General features: G+C 35.5%; 1 protein-coding gene across 1 annotated transcript in view; it reads right to left on the bottom strand.

Moving 5' to 3' along the window:
* Positions 1-17,868, bottom strand: part of LOC108048081 (transcription factor Sox-5) — a 74,872-nt gene that overhangs the window by 39,228 nt on the left and 17,776 nt on the right. Inside the window, exon 2 of the mRNA XM_044460636.1 lies at positions 11,740-11,823. The gene's annotated coding sequence lies outside the window, so the exon portion shown is untranslated. The remainder of the gene's footprint in view (positions 1-11,739; positions 11,824-17,868) is intronic.

Below are 17,868 nucleotides of genomic sequence, written 5' to 3'. Positions count from 1 at the left end.
TTCTTTCTATGGGTTTTATTTTTGGCCAATCAACCCGTCCTACCAAATTTCATAAGGATCGGCCAACTATATCCTAACTGAACGATTGGAAATGCCATAACTTTGGTGTTTTTAATGTTAGGAAGTTGGGATTTTTTATGTGTGTTAAAATGCATCATATTAGTAATTTTGGAGAATATAATTTACAGAATACTCTGCAAGGGTATATCATCTTCGGCTCCGCCCGAAGCTAGATTTCCTTTCTTGTTTCCCTTATTTTTGTTCGTATGAAAGAGGTAAGCTGTCCGTTTCAAATTGGAACAGAAAGAAGACTTTTCAAAGTTTTATCCAAATAGCTGGAAGACCTTAGTCTAAGGGCTAGATTGTGTAGAAACGGACAGACGGACATGTCTGGATCGTGTTCCAAAGGGGTAGAAATGCGCAATCCACTGCGGAAAAAGCTTGACTGAAATTAGAATAGCCTCTGCAAGAGTATTGCAGTTCTTATAACGTTTGCTAACAAATTCGTTCCATAACGGCAAAATCCCATACTTACTTAAAGGTAATGTTTTGACTTTTTAGTTTATTCGTAAACTAGAAAATATTACCCCATTTTTCAAAACACACACCCGACAATAAAAATACCCCCCTCCTTACCACCTAGCCCAATGTTACTAAAAATAAAGTCTAATACCAAACCACCACGATTTCTAAATGCCCGATTATGATATACTCCATACTACAGGTATAATACACGTATTAACAAAGTCTTCGTTTAACTTAAAAGTGCTCACATTAGTTGGTACGAAATAGTCAAAACCTATTAGCTGGCTTTTTAGAATTTTTTTATTTTGATAGCGAACGAAAAGGACCGAAAAACATATCACGTATCTAAATTTCCCATTGGACCATATCAAATCTCAAAATTTCCTGTTGTGCGGCAGTCCGCAATACGCAAAATTATCTACTAAAGATTGCCAATTTGGCAACTTCCTTTTTGGAAAATTAACAATCTAATTCTATTAGACCGAACCTATTTAATATTTGTCCGAAACATTATGGCATTATGGTGCGGAGCTGGGCTAGAAACTTTCCACTAGTCCGTTCATGCACATAAAGTCTATATTGGGAATGGCTCTTAAAAGCATTACACATGTACATAAGAGCGTTAAAAAAATTGATAATTATACATATATATATATTAGGTGATTAGTATTAGTTTTTCTGAATATGTATATGTATATATGTATATATATATATTATATCATATATCATATATATATATATAGAAAAACTAATACTAATCACCTATTATTAAAAATCCATCCACTGAGTTAAATACAAGTTCCGATATCTTTGTTAACCATTATTTATTTGTCCAATTAATTTCTAAAAAGAATAAAAACTGAAAAAAATGCTTGTTTTTAAATAAAGTTGATAAAATTGCTAAAAATTACAAGATTTGTGGCTGATAATAAAAAAAGCTGCAAGAAATGTAATAAAAATGTTGCTATTTTTTCTATTTAGCAAAATATTCCTTTGATATATAGTAATTATTTACTATGTCAGAATTACGCTTTTAGTTTTATCAAAATCAGACAACAATATCATACAGCTGCCCTTAAAAGCAATGGCAAAATGCATCGCAAAATCTATGTTGTTTTCAGTAATATAGACATATAAATCGTAATTAAGTCGTTTTGAAATAACAAAATGCTCAGTAAATCGCTCGATTTCCAGAACACCTATGAGCACCGGAATATATATGATTTATACTCAAACTTATAAATTTAACTTTTTGACTTAGATTTAATGCGATTAAAGTTTTAACTTCTGCACCACTCAATAATATTCTTTTATTCTCCCGGTAGTACTCGTTCAAGCAAGAGTTTTCTGATATTTTGAGTAGCTTATGTGCTTAGTTTGACAGTACATTGAGAATATTTTAAACTGAAACAAGGCGGAAATGTAGGGCGTGGCAAACTTTTATTAGGCCAATCGATATTTATTGACGAAACAAATACATATCAATTAAAATTTTCATAATAGCATCAAAACTGTGGCCACTGCTTGTGGCTTGTGGGCGTCAGAGGGGGCGTGGCACCATTTTGAAACAAATTTGCGCTGCGTAGGAACTCCTTAAATCTACATGCAAAATGCCAATCTTCTAGCTTTTATAGTTTCCGAGAGCTCAGCGTTCATACGGACAGACAGACGGACATGGCTAGATCGACTCGGCTAGTGATCCTGAACAAGAATATATATACTTTATAGGGTCGGAAACGCTTCCTTCTACCTGTTACATACTTTTGCACGAATACAATATACCCTTTTACTCTACGAGTAACGGGTATAAAAATATACGTTTCATCTCCAAACACATTTTCCTCCTAATGTTGAATCGGAATGTGTTGTAAATATACAACTTATATTATATAAGTTCAACAGATCCTTCCAATCTTGATAACCTTTCGCCAGCCAACACTATATCCATCCTGTACCTAAATTGCTTTCTTTGCGGTAAAGCCTAGTATCCAGATCGACGAAAACCGTACGGCAGTCATGAGAGAGAGCGAGAGGCAAACAGCTGGCGTTCACTTTTCGTCGGGCCTTTTATTCACGTCGGTCCCCTGATCGACGAAAAAAATACCAGAAAATTTCATAGCGTTGCCAGTCTGCGGAAATGAACTTTGGGTGAACCCTAGCGAAAAGATTAAAAAATTTAATCTTTTGGCGTGCGCTTCTCACTGAACATTATAAGAAATGGATGGAAAATCTCAAAAAACTCACAAAAGTCGATTGCAGGTGTTTACATGTGAGGACAAAATAACATTAATTTTATCTGGGGTGCCTCTTGTCAGAGCAAAATGTTTTTTAGGTCCAGAATTTACGAAAAAACACAATAAAAGTGCAGCTATGAACTTTAAATTAGCAAATAATTATCAGTAAATTAAAAAAAACAACTGATAAATTTAAATTGAATTGTTTTTTAATTTCTTTGTACAGCGGCAGACTTGTCTTGCCAGGGTTTTTGATAATATCTTTTAAAGGCTCTTTCCCGCAAATACGAAATTTGAATTTTAACTGCTTGTCAACAAACCCAGCTGATTGACAGTACGACCGTAGCACGCTTAAATCTGATGAACTCTCAAACTTTTGGTCACACTGGAAAGATTAAAGTTTTTACGCTAGCGTAATCGTTTGTCAATCTGGATACTAGGCTTTATGAACGAAAGGGTTCCATGCGAAATAAAACAAGGAAATAGAGCTTGTCATGATTAAATCTGCATAATGTATCCATAATTTATATTTAGTATTATACGCGCGGAAGACCCGCACAAGCTCTATCCCGTGCACTAGATTCAGCATTACCGTGCCCTTCGAGAACAAATGATTGTTTTCCCGATTCGCTTTGAACTGAACATTTTATTTATAATGATGACTTCCGCTCTCTGCGACTCCATCCGCACGAGGCATAGTGCTTGTGCACCGTATCCCTTCATATGAGCACATAGAGGCAATGTGGATGTTCCCATACAGTTGTAGACACAAATATTGACTTGTACACTTACAAATAGCTTCCGCAAATTCACTTCAATGGATTTCTCTCCTTTTAGACCCTGTTTCTTCTTTCTCTTATATTAAAATACCAATATTTATAGACACCTACACATACGTAAACGAGTAAAACTTAAAAAAATGACATCCTGTATGGTACGAAATGGTCAAGCTGCGGAAAGGAACAGTGACAGAAGCACAAAATTCCAAATAAATAAATAATAAATTAGTTACGGAAAGTGCGTAAGTATACAAACAAAGAGGATAAAGTAAGTTCTTTGAAAGTGTACGCTCGTTTATCAAGAAGTAAATACTGTGCGACTATTTGTCAACATACACTGTCCACAAAAGCTAAATATGGAATTAAGATTAAATATTTGAACATTTATTAAGATTATTAAGCCTCAATTTGATAAAGATTCTTAAATTTTAGATCTAAAGCTATTCAAAATATAACTTCAGCTGGCTAAAATACAACTCTTTAGCATTAAAGCTATATTATAAAAAGTCATTTTTAAAATGATCACACATTTACATAATTTTGTGCATTGAACATTCAAAAAACTTCCTTTTTAAATAATCAATGCTCAAAAATAGGTAAATGTTTCACAGAAGTTTGCCCTATGGTTGGTCCGTTGGTTCCTGTAACATTCCTTTAAGTCTTACGTTATAAGCACACTAAAGTCTGCAAATTTTCATTGCCGAAATTTTTAAATAAATCGATTTGGTTTTTTTGTTTGCTTGTTACCCATCCCTTTGGGCCAACTGTGTCCGATTTCACTAAGTTGGCACGTGGTTGATTGGTGTGTGTTTCACGGTGCATACAATAAATATTATTTCTCTTCCTCTGAAGCGCCGCAAAATAACACCCAAAATACATAAAAAACTGGTGCAATAATGAATTTTCAATTTTTCTAGTCCTAGCCTTCTCATGACATGTGGTCTGTTCTATTGATTGTGGCCAGCATTGTTTACGAGCATTGGTAGTAGCCCTAATGCGGCTGTTCAAACACGTGCTGGCATTAAAAATGAATACGGTTTGAAAGGACAAAGACCGCTTTCCACTTTGCAAATTGAACCCCAAAGAGGTATAAGATCCGATCACGTTCAATCTCCAGATTATGGGCCATGAACTTATTTTTACTTAATTTTTTTTTTTTTATATTACAGAAGGATAATTATATTTTTAAAATACACACAATAAACATTTTTAGTATGAATAGCCTTTGGTGTTCAGTGAGGGAATTCGGACATTTTATTATTTTAGAAATAACAAACAACAATAAAGGAAGTACACTTCAGCAAGCCGATGTTTATATACCGTTGCAGTTATTAAAACACGACATTTCAATTTCTATGCCTATATTACCAAAAACAATGGAGCTATGTCGATTTTGCGCTGCAATTTGCCATCGTTTCTATGGCAGCTATATGATATTATTGTCCGACTTGGCAAAACTAAAAGCGTAATTCTGATATAGTAAATAATTACTAAATCTCAAAGAAATATTTTGATAAATAGAAAAACACCTAAATAAATTTTTTTTCCATTTTTAATTTTTTTTTTGATTTTCCTATGGGAGCTATATGATTTAGATGTCCGATTTTAATTTAATTAAAACCGTTAATCCATAATATTTAAATATTACCAAATCCCAAAAAACACACGCTTGATTTACCTCCAAATACGTATTCTGCATTTGACAATATTTATAATAAAATTTTATATTTTAACAGTTCATCAATTTTATTGTGTTTAATCAATATATAATATAATAAAATCGACATAGCTTCATTGTTTATAGTAATATGGGTATAGTAATCGAAATGTCGTTTTGTAGTAACTGCAAGGGTATATAAACTTCGGCTTGTCGAAGTTTGCTTTCTTTCTTGTTTTGTATTATTTTTACACTGATCATGTTTAAAAATCTTTCCATACGGTAGCTTCCGTTCTCGTTTTATAAAATCGATTACTTTTCAAAATTCCAGTGAAGGCATATTTGAATTTGCATATGTGATACGGATTTGGCTAGAAAATAGGACTGTGAATGGATCAAGGGGCTCTTACAAATCGCAGTTCAAAGAGAGGTTTGCCTTTGTGTTTATGACTGTTTTGTTACTGAATGCGCTTTGGGTGTATATTGTTTGTTTGTTGATGGTGCACTTGTTTGGTCAAAAAGCTGCAAACAAAAGGACGACTGGACCGCGCATAGCTTACAAAGGACTACATTTTCTGCTCCGTTTATCCGGTCGTCCAGACTTCCATCCTCCGACAGGCTTATGTATTATTTATGCCTGCTTATGCTTGTGCATTTTTAAAGTACTGGATACTCAAGTATATGTTAACGGAAATGTGCGAGTCTTTCTTGGGGATGGCTGGGGCTAGTCCAAATATCCAGTACTTTGTTTATTACCGGTAGATTTGACTTGCCATTAGCTAAACAAAATTTGGATGTTGATTATTGGCGTATGAAGATTAACTTTTTTCAGAAAATTTTTGTTTTACTTTTTATGCAGAATTCATCCGTGCTGCCAAAAAAAACACAGTAGTGATCAAGAATATATATTTTGGAGTTGTATATATCCTCCAGGGCTCAAGTCCCATTATAATGCTTTTGATAAATCTTTGAAACATTTCGTTATGCCAGGATAAACCAACTGACTGAAACATAATGTACACGGGACTTAAGTTAAAGTAACCTTTTTCTATTTGGAATATCTTATAATGTCATCCCACCCTTTTAAAACATTATAAAGTATCTGAAGTTTCTGAATTTCTAAAAAATATATAAGGCATTAAAACACGTGAAAAACGTACTATACAAAATTGTAAGTGTTTTTAAATAATTGTCGATTTAATTTTGTAAACAACATTTTACTTCTTAGCAAGAAAGGAAAGCTAACTTCGGGCGGAGCCGAAGTTGATATACCCTTGCAGAATATTTTGTAAATTAAATTGTCCAAAATTATTTATATGATGCATTCTAAATACTCATAAAAAATCCCAACTTCCTAACTTTAAAAACACCAAAGTTATGGCAATCGTTCAGTTATATGGCAGCGATAGGATATATATATAGATATAGTCAGATCCTTATGAAATTTGGTAGGTCGGATTGATTGGCCAAAAATAAATCCCATAGAAAATCCAAACTTCCTAATTTACAAACACCAAAGTTATGGCATTTCCGAGTTATATGGCGGCTATAGGATATAGTCGGCCGATCCTTATGAAATTCGGTAGGTCGGATTGATTAGCCAAAAATAAAACCCATAGAAAATCCTAACTTAAAAAACACCAAAGTTATGGCTTTTCCGATCGTTCAGTTATATGGCAGCTATAAGATATAGTCGCCTGATCCGGCTCGTTCCGACTTATATACTACCTGCAATAGAAAGACAACTTTTGGGAAAGTTTCAAGCAGATAGCTTTAAAACTGGGATTTTCTATCGGTTTTATATTTGGCCAATCAATTCGAACCACCAAATTTCATAAGGATCGGCCGACTATATCCTATAGCTGCCATATAACTGATTGATCGGAAATACCATAGCTTTGGTGTTTGTTAAGTTAGGAAGTTGGGATTTTCTATGGGTTTTATTTTTGGCCAATCAATCCGACCTACCAAAGTTCATAAGGATCGGCCGACTATATCTTATAGCTGCCAAATAACTGAACGATTGGAAATGCTATAACTTTGGTGTTATTAAAGTTAGGAAGTTGGGATTTTTTATGAGTATTAAGAATGCATCATATGAATAATTTTGGAGAATATAATTTACAGAGTATTCTGCAAGGGTATATCAACTTCGGCTCCGCCCGAAGTTAGCTTTCCTTTCTTGTTCTTGGATAGTTTCGGTAGACATTTATACAAAAAAATTCGATTTTTTAAAGCAGGCTCCCCCTTAAAGGATAAATATATATTTATTATATTTCGAAAGAAAGTCTAGAGTCTGTTACTGAAGGTAAAAAATATATTTTTGACAATTACGCTTTCCAGCTATTAAAGAAATAGAATTCAATATTCGAATCAGTCAAAAGCTTGCAACGTTGTAGGGACAACATTTCCTAAACATTTCCTAAGTACAGATACATATATGATATATTGATAATCAGCATTCGCAGTCATATTTAATAGGTTTTTTTTAATTTTTAAAAATATACAAATATATCCAGTTATGGTTTACGGTTTCAAAAATATGTTTTAAATTTTGTAAAAAACAGATGAATATATCATATGACTGACACAGGAACGATAGAAAAACAAACAAGAAAGGAAAGCTAACTTCGGGCGGAGCCGAAGTTGAAATACCCTTGCAGAATATTCTGCAAATTATATTCTCCAAAATTATTCATATGATGCATTCTTAATACTCATAAAAAATCCCACCTTCCTAACTTTAAAACAAGAAAGGAAAGCTAACTTCGGGCGGAGCCGAAGTTAATATACCCTTGCAGAATACTCTGTAAATTATATTCTCCAAAATTATTCATATGATGCATTCGTAATACTCATAAAAAATACCAACTTTCTAACTTTAAAAACACCAAAGTTATGGCATTTCCAATCGTTCAATTATATGGTAGCTATAGGATATAGTCGGCCGATCCTTATGAAATTTGGTAGGTCGGATTGATTGGCCAAATATAAAACACATAGAAAATCCCAACTTTCTAACTTTACAAACACCAAAGTTATAGCATTTCCGATCAATCAGTTATATGGCAGCTATAGGATATAGTCGGCCGATCCTTATGAAATTTGGTAGGTCGGATTAATTGGCCAAATATAACACCCATAGAAAATCCCAACTTCCTAACTTTACAAACACCAAAGTTATAGCATTTCCGATCAATCAGTTATATGGCAGCTATAGGATATAGTCGGCCGATCCCGGCCGTTCCGACATATATACTGCGTGCAAAGGAAAGAAGGGTGTGTGCAAAGTTTGAACTCGATAGCTTTAAAACTGAGAGACTAGTTTGCGTAGAAACAGACAGACGGACAGACGGACATGGCTATATTAATTCAGGAGGTGATCCTGATCAAGAATATATATACTTTATAGGGTCGGAGATGTCTCCTTCACTGCGTTGCACACTTTTGACCAAAATTATAATACCCTCTGCAAGGGTATAACAAGAGAGAAAGCTATAGTCGAGTGCCCCGACTATTAGATACCCGTTACTCAGCTAAACAACTTAATATAAATATGCGCTATTGTATTGCGCCATCTACCCCAAGACATTGGTACCACGGGCCATGAAAGGCGAAAATGTAGGCGCTAGCCAGGCTTAAGCGTTTAATTATATTTATTGACGAAACAAATACATTTCAATTAAAATTTTCATAATAGCATCAAAACTGGGGCCACAGCTTGTGGCTTGTGGGCGTCAGAGGGGGCGTGGCACCATTTTGAAACAAACTTGCGCTGCGTAGGAACTCCTAAAATCTACATGCAAAATGCCAATCTTCTAGCTTTTATAGTTTCCGAGATCTCAGCGTTCATACGGACAGACAGACAGACGGACAGACGGAGAGACGGACAGACGGACATGGCTAGATCGACTCGGCTAGTGATCCTGAACAAGAATATATATACTTTATAGGGTCGGAAACGCTTCCTTCTACCTGTTACATACTTTTGCACGAATACAATATACCCTTTTACTCTACGAGTAACGGGTATAAACACCAAAGTTATGGCATTTCCAATCGTTCAGTTATATGGCAGCTACAGGATATAGTCGGCCGATCCATATGAAATTTGGTAGGTCGGATTAATTGGCCAAAAATAAAACCCATAGGAAATCCCAACTTTCTAACTTTACAAACACCAAAGTTATTTCATTTCCGATCAATCAGTTATATGGCAGCTATAGGATATAGTCGGTTGATCCTTATGAAAATTGATATGTCGTATTGATTGGGCAAAAATAAAACCCATAGAAAATCCCAACTTTCTAACTTAACAAACAGCAGAGTTATGGCATTTCCGATCAATCAGTTATATGGCAGCTATAGGATATAGTCGGCCGATCCTTATAAAATTTGGTACGCCGGATTGATTGGCCAAATATAAAACTCATAGAAAGTCCCAACTTCCTAACTTAACAAACAGCAGAGTTATGGCATTTCCGATCAATCAGTTATATGGCAGCTATAGGATATAGTCGGCCGTTCCGACATATATACTGCGTGCAAAGGAAAGAAGGGTGTGTGCAAAGTTTCAGTTCGATATCTTTAAAACTGAGAGACTAGTTTGCGTAGAAACAGACAGACGGACAGACAGACGGACAGACAGACGGACAGACGGACATGGCTATATCAACTCAGGAGGTGATCCTGATCAAGAATATATATACTTTATAGGGTCGGAGATGTCTCCTTCACTGCGTTGCACACTTTTGACCAAAATTATAATACCCTCTGCAAGGGTATAAAAAGGAATTAAAACTTACTTTCTGTTAAATATGTGTCTTAATATTTTAATATATACATGAAGTACAGTAGAGAAAAAGTAAAATAAAATAGTCGGCGCCCTTGCACATTATTTAGACTTGCATGTTATTTAAAAACAATATTTTATTATACAATTTTTTCTTTGTGTAGTACAGCAACACAATCACTATGCGTGTGAGCCTTATTTCTGTTAAAGAAGTCACTTAGATGACTGCAAATCAGTATAGTATTAGGAAAAACTTCATCCCCCTTTAGAAGCTCTTGTTATTAATGTGAGAATACGGTGAGGAAACCAGCCAGAATAATAAGCCACAAAATTTCATTGCATCGACGTGAAAGCCGAGGAAATGTTGACATAATAAGAACAGTGCAGATGATGGTAAACCGGAGAGCTGACGGCTTCTGAAAACACTGTAATCTGCAGGGTGAGTCAATAACGTCGTGGCTAAGCCCAATGGGGTGCGACAAGTGTAATAATCACTGAAGGATTTGATGGCCATGACATGGCCGACCCTGGCTTGACCCTAAAAATGTTGTTCAACCAAATTGCTTTGAATTTGTTACGTACCGAATTTGTTCTTGAATTCCCCAACAAACTTTAATTAGGTCTACAACTTTTCGATAGTGACTCCTCGCGCGTGCTAATCTAAAAACAATAATAATATACACATATTTTTCATACTTTCATCATCTATCTCTTAGCTGACTCTGATTGACATATTAAATATTTTAAGATGATTTTATCTGGTAAAACTAGTTTATATCAGTTAGTATCAGATAATGCACATAACAACATAAGCTAACTAACTAATTATTTTAAAATAGAAAAAAACTGTGTACTTTTATAAATAATTGGTGCAGAATGGTGGAGACAAGGATTGCCGAGGTCGAGAAAAACAATTCCATGCTGAAGCGTTTTAAGCAATTTGGGCATCAAATTAAGCGGTGCTGCTACCAAAAATAAACACACTTTTCTTGATCTTTATTATCATAGTAAAACAAGAATAATAATTCCATAAAAGGTCAGAATTCGTCCAGACTACGGATTAGCAAACAATATTAAGGGCAGAATAAACCTAATTCTAAGGTACACTCACAACTTTTTGTTTAATAAACAAACAAGAAAGGAAAGCTAACTTCGGGCGGAGCCGAAGTTGATATACTCTTGCAGAATATTATGTACATTATATTCTCCAAAATTAGTCATATGATGCATTCTTAATACTCATAAAAAATCCCAACTTCCTAACTTTAAAAAAACACCAAGGTTATGGCATTTCCAATCGTTCAGTTATATGGCATCTATAGGATATAGTCGGCCGATCCTTTTGAAATTTGATAGGTCGGATTGATTGTCCAAAAATAAAACCCATAGAAAATCCCAACTTCCTAACTTAACAAACACCAAAATTATGGCATTTCCGATCAATCAGTTATATGGCAGCTATAGGATATAGTCGGCCGATCCCGGCCGTTCTGACATATATACTGCGTGCAAAGGAAAGAAGGGTGTGTGCAAAGTTTGAACTCGATAGCTTTAAAACTGAGAGACTAGTTTGCGTAGAAACAGACAGACGGACAGACGGACATGGCTATATCAACTCAGGAGGTGATCCTGATCAAGAATATATATACTTTATAGGGTCGGAGATGTCTCCTTCACTGCGTTGCACACTTTTGACCAAAATTATAATACCCTCTGCAAGGGTATAAAAATCCTGTTTTTTGATTTACTTACCACTTCTTTTAACGATTTCAATTCATAGTGAAGATATTTTGTTCAAATAATAAGCGTCTACTGAGCCGTTTCTTAATGTCGCCTCTGAAAGGAAAATAATGAAAAGAATTGTATAATGTAAATATAAAAACATTTCATAAATTGAAATAAGCCGATAACGGAAGCTAGTTTCGGCAAGCCTATGTTTTTATGCAGCGAGACAGATTACTGTGGACGGCAGTAAACGTTGGGACGATGCACCCCAGGAGAATGTGCAAAGTCGACTACAGTACAAAGGCACAGAAAATCTGCCGTGATGCTTAGACCGGAACGAGTAATACTTCAATCGAAACGTATCGCAAATATCCTATAGCTGCCAACTGAACGATTGGAATGCCATAACTTTGGTGTTTTTAAAGTTGAGAAGTTGGGATTTTTTATGAGTATTAAGAGCATCATATGAATAATTTTGGAGAATATAATTTACAAAATATTCTACAAGTGTATATCAAAGTCGGCTCCGCCCGAAGTTAGCTTTCCTTTCTTGTTTATGATTTTATTGTGATGGGCAGGTCGATAGAAAAGACGTTTCCAATTCGGTTTTTTATTTAAACCGGGTTGCTTGGCGGGAATGTTAACAACATTTGAAGAATATTGCATTAAAATTTGAGATTGATCCGAGTAAAACTTCCGAAGTTATAGGCAGTTGAACGTAGGTGAGTTAGCTCGTTTTGTATGCGATTTTTGGGTGTCCAAAACTTCAAAACGCTCTCCTGAAGAGTAGCAATTTCAAAGTCGGTGCAGCCGATCCTGCAAAATATATTGAACGAATCGTTTTGAAATTTTGCTCACTATTTCTGTACCTAAAACCGCAGGTAGTGACGTCGAGTTTTTTTTTATGATTATTTTTGCCTTCAAAGTGTTACCAAAAATCCAAAAAATGAATAAATTATATTCTCTAAAATCAGATCGGTTGGCCAAAAATAAAACACATAGAAAATCCCATTTTCCTAATTTTACAAACACCAAAGTTATGGCATTTCCGATCAATCAGTTATATGGCGGCTATAGAATATAGTCAGCCGATCCTTATGAAGTTTGGTAGGTCGGATTGATTGGCTAACAAGAAAGGAAAGCTAACTTCGGGCGGAGCCGAAGTTGATATACCCTTGCAGAATACTCTGTAAATTATATTCTCCAAAATTATTTATATGATGCATTCTTAATACTCATAAAAAATCCCAACTTCCTAACTTTAACAACACCAAAGTTATGACATTTCCAATCGTTCAGTTATATGGCAGCTATAGGATATAGTCGGCCGATCCTTATGAAATTTGGTAGGTCGGATTGGCTGGCCAAATATAACACCCATAGAAAATGCCAACTTCCTAACTTTACAAACACCAAAGTTATGGCATTTCCGATCAATCAGTTATATGGCAGCTATAGGATATAGTCGGCCGATCCTTATGAAATTCGGCATGTCGGATTGATTAGCCAAATATAAAACCCATAGAAAATCCCAACATTCTAACTTTACAAACACCAAAGTTATGGCATTTCCGATCAATCAGTTATATGGCAGCTATAGGATATAGTCGGCCGATCCTTATGAAATTCGGCATGTCGGATTGATTAGCCAAATTCAAAACCCATAGAAAATCCCAACTTCCTAACTTTACAAACACCAAAGTTATGGCATTTCCGATCGTTCAGTTATATGGCAGCTATAGGATATAGTCGGCCGATCCCGGCCGTTCCGACTTATATACTGCGTGCAAAGGAAAGAAGGGTGTGTGCAAAGTTTCAATTCGATATCTTTAAAACTGAGAGACTAGTTCGCGTAGAAACAGACAGACGGACAGACAGACGGACAGACGGACAGACGGACAGACGGACAGACGGACAGACGGACATGGCTATATCAACTCAGGAGGTGATCCTGATCAAGAATATATATACTTTATAGGGTCGGAGATGTCTCCTTCACTGCGTTGCACACTTTTGACCAAAATTATAATACCCTCTGCAAGGGTATAAAAATAAAACCCATAGAAAATCCCAACTTCCTAACTTTACAAACACCAAAGTTATGCCATTTCCGATCAACCAGTTATATGGCAGCTATAGGATATAGTCGGCCGATCCCGGCCGTTCTGACATATATACTGCGTGCAAAGGAACGAAGGGTGTGTGCAAAGTTTGAACTCGATAGCTTTAAAACTGAGAGACTAGTTTGCGTAGAAACAGACAGACGGACAGACGGACAGACGGACATGGCTATATCAACTCAGGAGGTGATCCTGATCAAGAATATATATACTTTATAGGGTCGGAGATGTCTCCTGTCCCGCGTTGCACACTTTTGACCAAAATTATAATACCCTCTGCAAGGGTATAAAAATAATTAAAACAAGAAAGAAAAGCTAACTTCGGGCGGAGCCGAAGTTGATATACCCTTGCAGAATATTCTGTAAATTATATTCTCCAAAATTATTCATATGATGCAATCTTAATACTCATAAAAAATCCCAACTTCCTAACTTTAAAAACACCAAAGTTATGGCATTTCCAATCGTTCAGTTATATGGCAGCTATAGGATATAGTCGGCCGATCCTTATGAAATTTGATAGGTTGGATTGATTGGTTAAAAATAGAACCCATAGAAAATCCCAACTTCCTAACTTAACAAAAACCAAAGTTGTGGCATTTCCGATCAATCAGTTATATGGTGGCTATAGGATATAGTCGGCCGATCCTTATGAAATTTGGTAGTTCGGATTGATAGGCCAAATATAACACCCATAGAAAATCCCAACTTCCTAACTTCACAAACACCAAAGTTATGGCATTTCCGATCAATCAGTTATATGGCAGCTATAGGATATAGTCGGCCGATCTTTATGAAATTTGGTAGGTCGGATTGATTGGCCAAATATAAAACCCATATAAAATTCCAACTTCCTAACTTAACAAACAGCAGAGTTATGGCATTTCCGATCAATCAGTTATATGGCAGCTATAGGATATAGTCGGCCGATCCCGGCCGTTCCGACTTATATACTGCGTGCAAAGGAAAGAAGGGTGTGTGCAAAGTTTTAATTCGATATCTTTAAAACTGAGAGACTAGTTCGCGTAGAAACAGACAGACGGACAGACAGACGGACAGACAGACGGACAGACAGACGGACAGACGGACAGACGGACAGACGGACATGGCTATATCAACTCAGGAGGTGATCCTGATCAAGAATATATATACTTTATAGGGTCGGAGATGTCTCCTTCACTGCGTTGCACACTTTTGACCAAAATTATAATACCCTCTGCAAGGGTATAAAAAGTTTAAAAAGTTGGAAAAGTTCTATAAAATTGGAACCCAGCAGCACCAAACAACTAAACTTTCATCTCTGGAGTAAATGGTCGATTTATTTTTGTAAACAAGTGTAATGTGTGTAATTTCTTAAATATACTTTCAATGCAATTGTTCCTAACGTCGCGTCACGTTGGCCCCCCATATGGTGTGTCTAAAAAAACAGAATATGAAGTGCTCTTTTTATCGCTATTGAATTACAAGAAATGTGACCACTCGGACATTCATAAATTTAATATGCATGGTTTTTCTCAAATTACCTATAGAAACAGCAGCGACCAAGACAAGAACTTTATGGCCCCAATGCGGAGTCGTTTTCAGCCTACTTGTGCATGAAAAAAGCTATTTGATTATTGATCATCTTTAATAAATTCCTATTTAGTACGTTCAAAGAAAACACTTTTTTTAAGCAGAAAAATACTTTTATTTTAGGGTTGTTTCATATACGGATGCCGACCCATGTAAATTATAACTTTATTGGACAACTTGGTTTAAATTGCTTTAACTTTCAAATTAACTGATATTAAAACACTAAAGTACTTTTTATAGCAGAACATTCTTAACCAAAAAAGGTTTACATTTTTCAAAAAAATAAATTTTAGTATTTTTTACACAAATATACTCTTGAAATTGTTACAAAAATTTAATATTCTATATTTCGATTCCTATCATTCCTATAGCAGCTATATGATATAGTCGTCCGATTTTTGTAAAAGTAAAACCGTAATTCTGAAATCATTAAAAACAAGAAAGGAAAGCTAACTTCGGGCGGAGCCGAAGTTGATATACCCTTGCAGAATACTCTGTAAATTATATTCTCCAAAATTATTCATATGATGCATTCTTAATACTCATCAAAAATCCCAACTTCCTAACTTTAAAAACACCAAAGTTATGACATTTCCAATCGTTCAGTTATATGGCAGCTATAGGATATAGTCGGGCGATCCTTATGAAATTTGATAGGTCGGATTGATTGGCTAAAAATAAAACCCATAGAAAATCCCAACTTCCTAACTTAACAAACACCAAAGTTATGGCATTTCCGATCGTTCAGTTATATGACAGCTATAGGATATAGTCGTCCGATCCCGGCCGTTCCGACTTATATACTGCGTGCAAAGGAAAGAAGGGTGTGTGCAAAGTTTCAATTCGATATCTTTAAAACTGAGAGACTAGTTCGCGTAGAAACAGACAGACGGACAGACAGACGGACAGACAGACGGACAGACGGACAGACGGACAGACGGACAAGGCTATATCAACTCAGGAGGTGATCCTGATCAAGAATATATATACTTTATAGGGTCGGAGATGTCTCCTTCACTGCGTTGCACACTTTTGACCAAAATTATAATACCCTCTGCAAGGGTATAATGACTATATCTCGGAATATATGGGTTTATTTTCCGAAACTACGTTTTAATTTTATTTGCCACATATATGATTTGCAGCTTTATGATAAAGTAGTCCGATTTTTATAAAACCAAACTTGTATTTATGAAGTTTCTAAAAATTACTATGTCCTTAAGTGTATTGACATATGATAAAGTTATATTTATACCCTTGCAGAGGGTATTATAATTTTGGTCAAAAGTGTGCAACGCAGTGAAGGAGACATCTCCGACCCTATAAAGTATATATATTCTTGATCAGGATCACCTCCTGAGTTGATATAGCCATGTCCGTCTGTCCGTCTGTCTGTCCGTCTGTCTGTCCGTCTGTCTGTCCGTCTGTCTGTTTCTACGCGAACTAGTCTCTCAGTTTTAAAGATATCGAATTGAAACTTTGCACACACCCTTCTTTCCTTTGCACGCAGTATATAAGTCGGACGACTATATCCTATAGCTGTCATATAACTGAACGATCGGAAATGCCATAACTTTGGTGTTTGTAAAGTTAGGAAGTTGAGATTTTCTATAGGTTTTATTTTTGGCCAATCAATCTGACCTACCGAATTTCATGAGAATCGGCCGACTATATCTTATAGCTGCCATACAACTGAACGATCGGAAATGCCATAACTTTGGTGTTTGTAAAGTTAGGAAGTTGAGATTTTCTATGGGTTTTATTTTTAGCCAATCAATCCGACCTACCAAAGTTCATAAGGATCGGCCGACTATATCTTATAGCTGCCATATAACTGAACGATTGGAAATGCCATAACTTTGGTGTTTTAGGATGTTGGGATTTTTTATGAGTATTAAGAATGCATCATATGAATAATTTTGGAGAATATAATTTACAGAGTATTCTGCAAGGGTATATCAACTTCGGCTCCGCCCGAAGTTAGCTTTCCTTTCTTGTTTTTCTTTCCTTTTTCGCGATGGTTTCTATTGGAGCAATATAGTATAGTGAGCTGATCCATTCATTCTGACTTATAAACTACCTGCAACAGAAAGAAAACTTTTTACAAAGATTTATTTAAATAGATTTAAAAGATTTATTTAAAACTGAGTGACTAGTTTGTGTACAAACAGCCAAACGGACGGACTGCGTAAAACAAAATCATTTAGGTAAATACCCTTGCAGAGGGTATTATAATTTCAGTCAAAAGTTTGCAACGCAGTGAAGAAGACATTTCCGATACATATTCTTGAACGGCATCATCAGGAAAGTCGGACGTCAATATCCTATAGCTCCTATAGAAACAATCGCTTTAAATTCTATACTTTTCAGGATATTTCGCGCAGTATATAAGCTATTAACATTTAAGCATTTTGTCAAAATCGGACAACAATATCATATAGAAGCCATAGAAACGATGGCATCA

This window comes from Drosophila rhopaloa, unplaced genomic scaffold, assembly GCF_018152115.1.
Source record: "Drosophila rhopaloa isolate 14029-0021.01 unplaced genomic scaffold, ASM1815211v1 contig_203, whole genome shotgun sequence".
NCBI classification, from domain to species: domain Eukaryota; kingdom Metazoa; phylum Arthropoda; class Insecta; order Diptera; family Drosophilidae; genus Drosophila; species Drosophila rhopaloa.
This window is presented reverse-complemented; position numbering and strand designations above follow the sequence as displayed.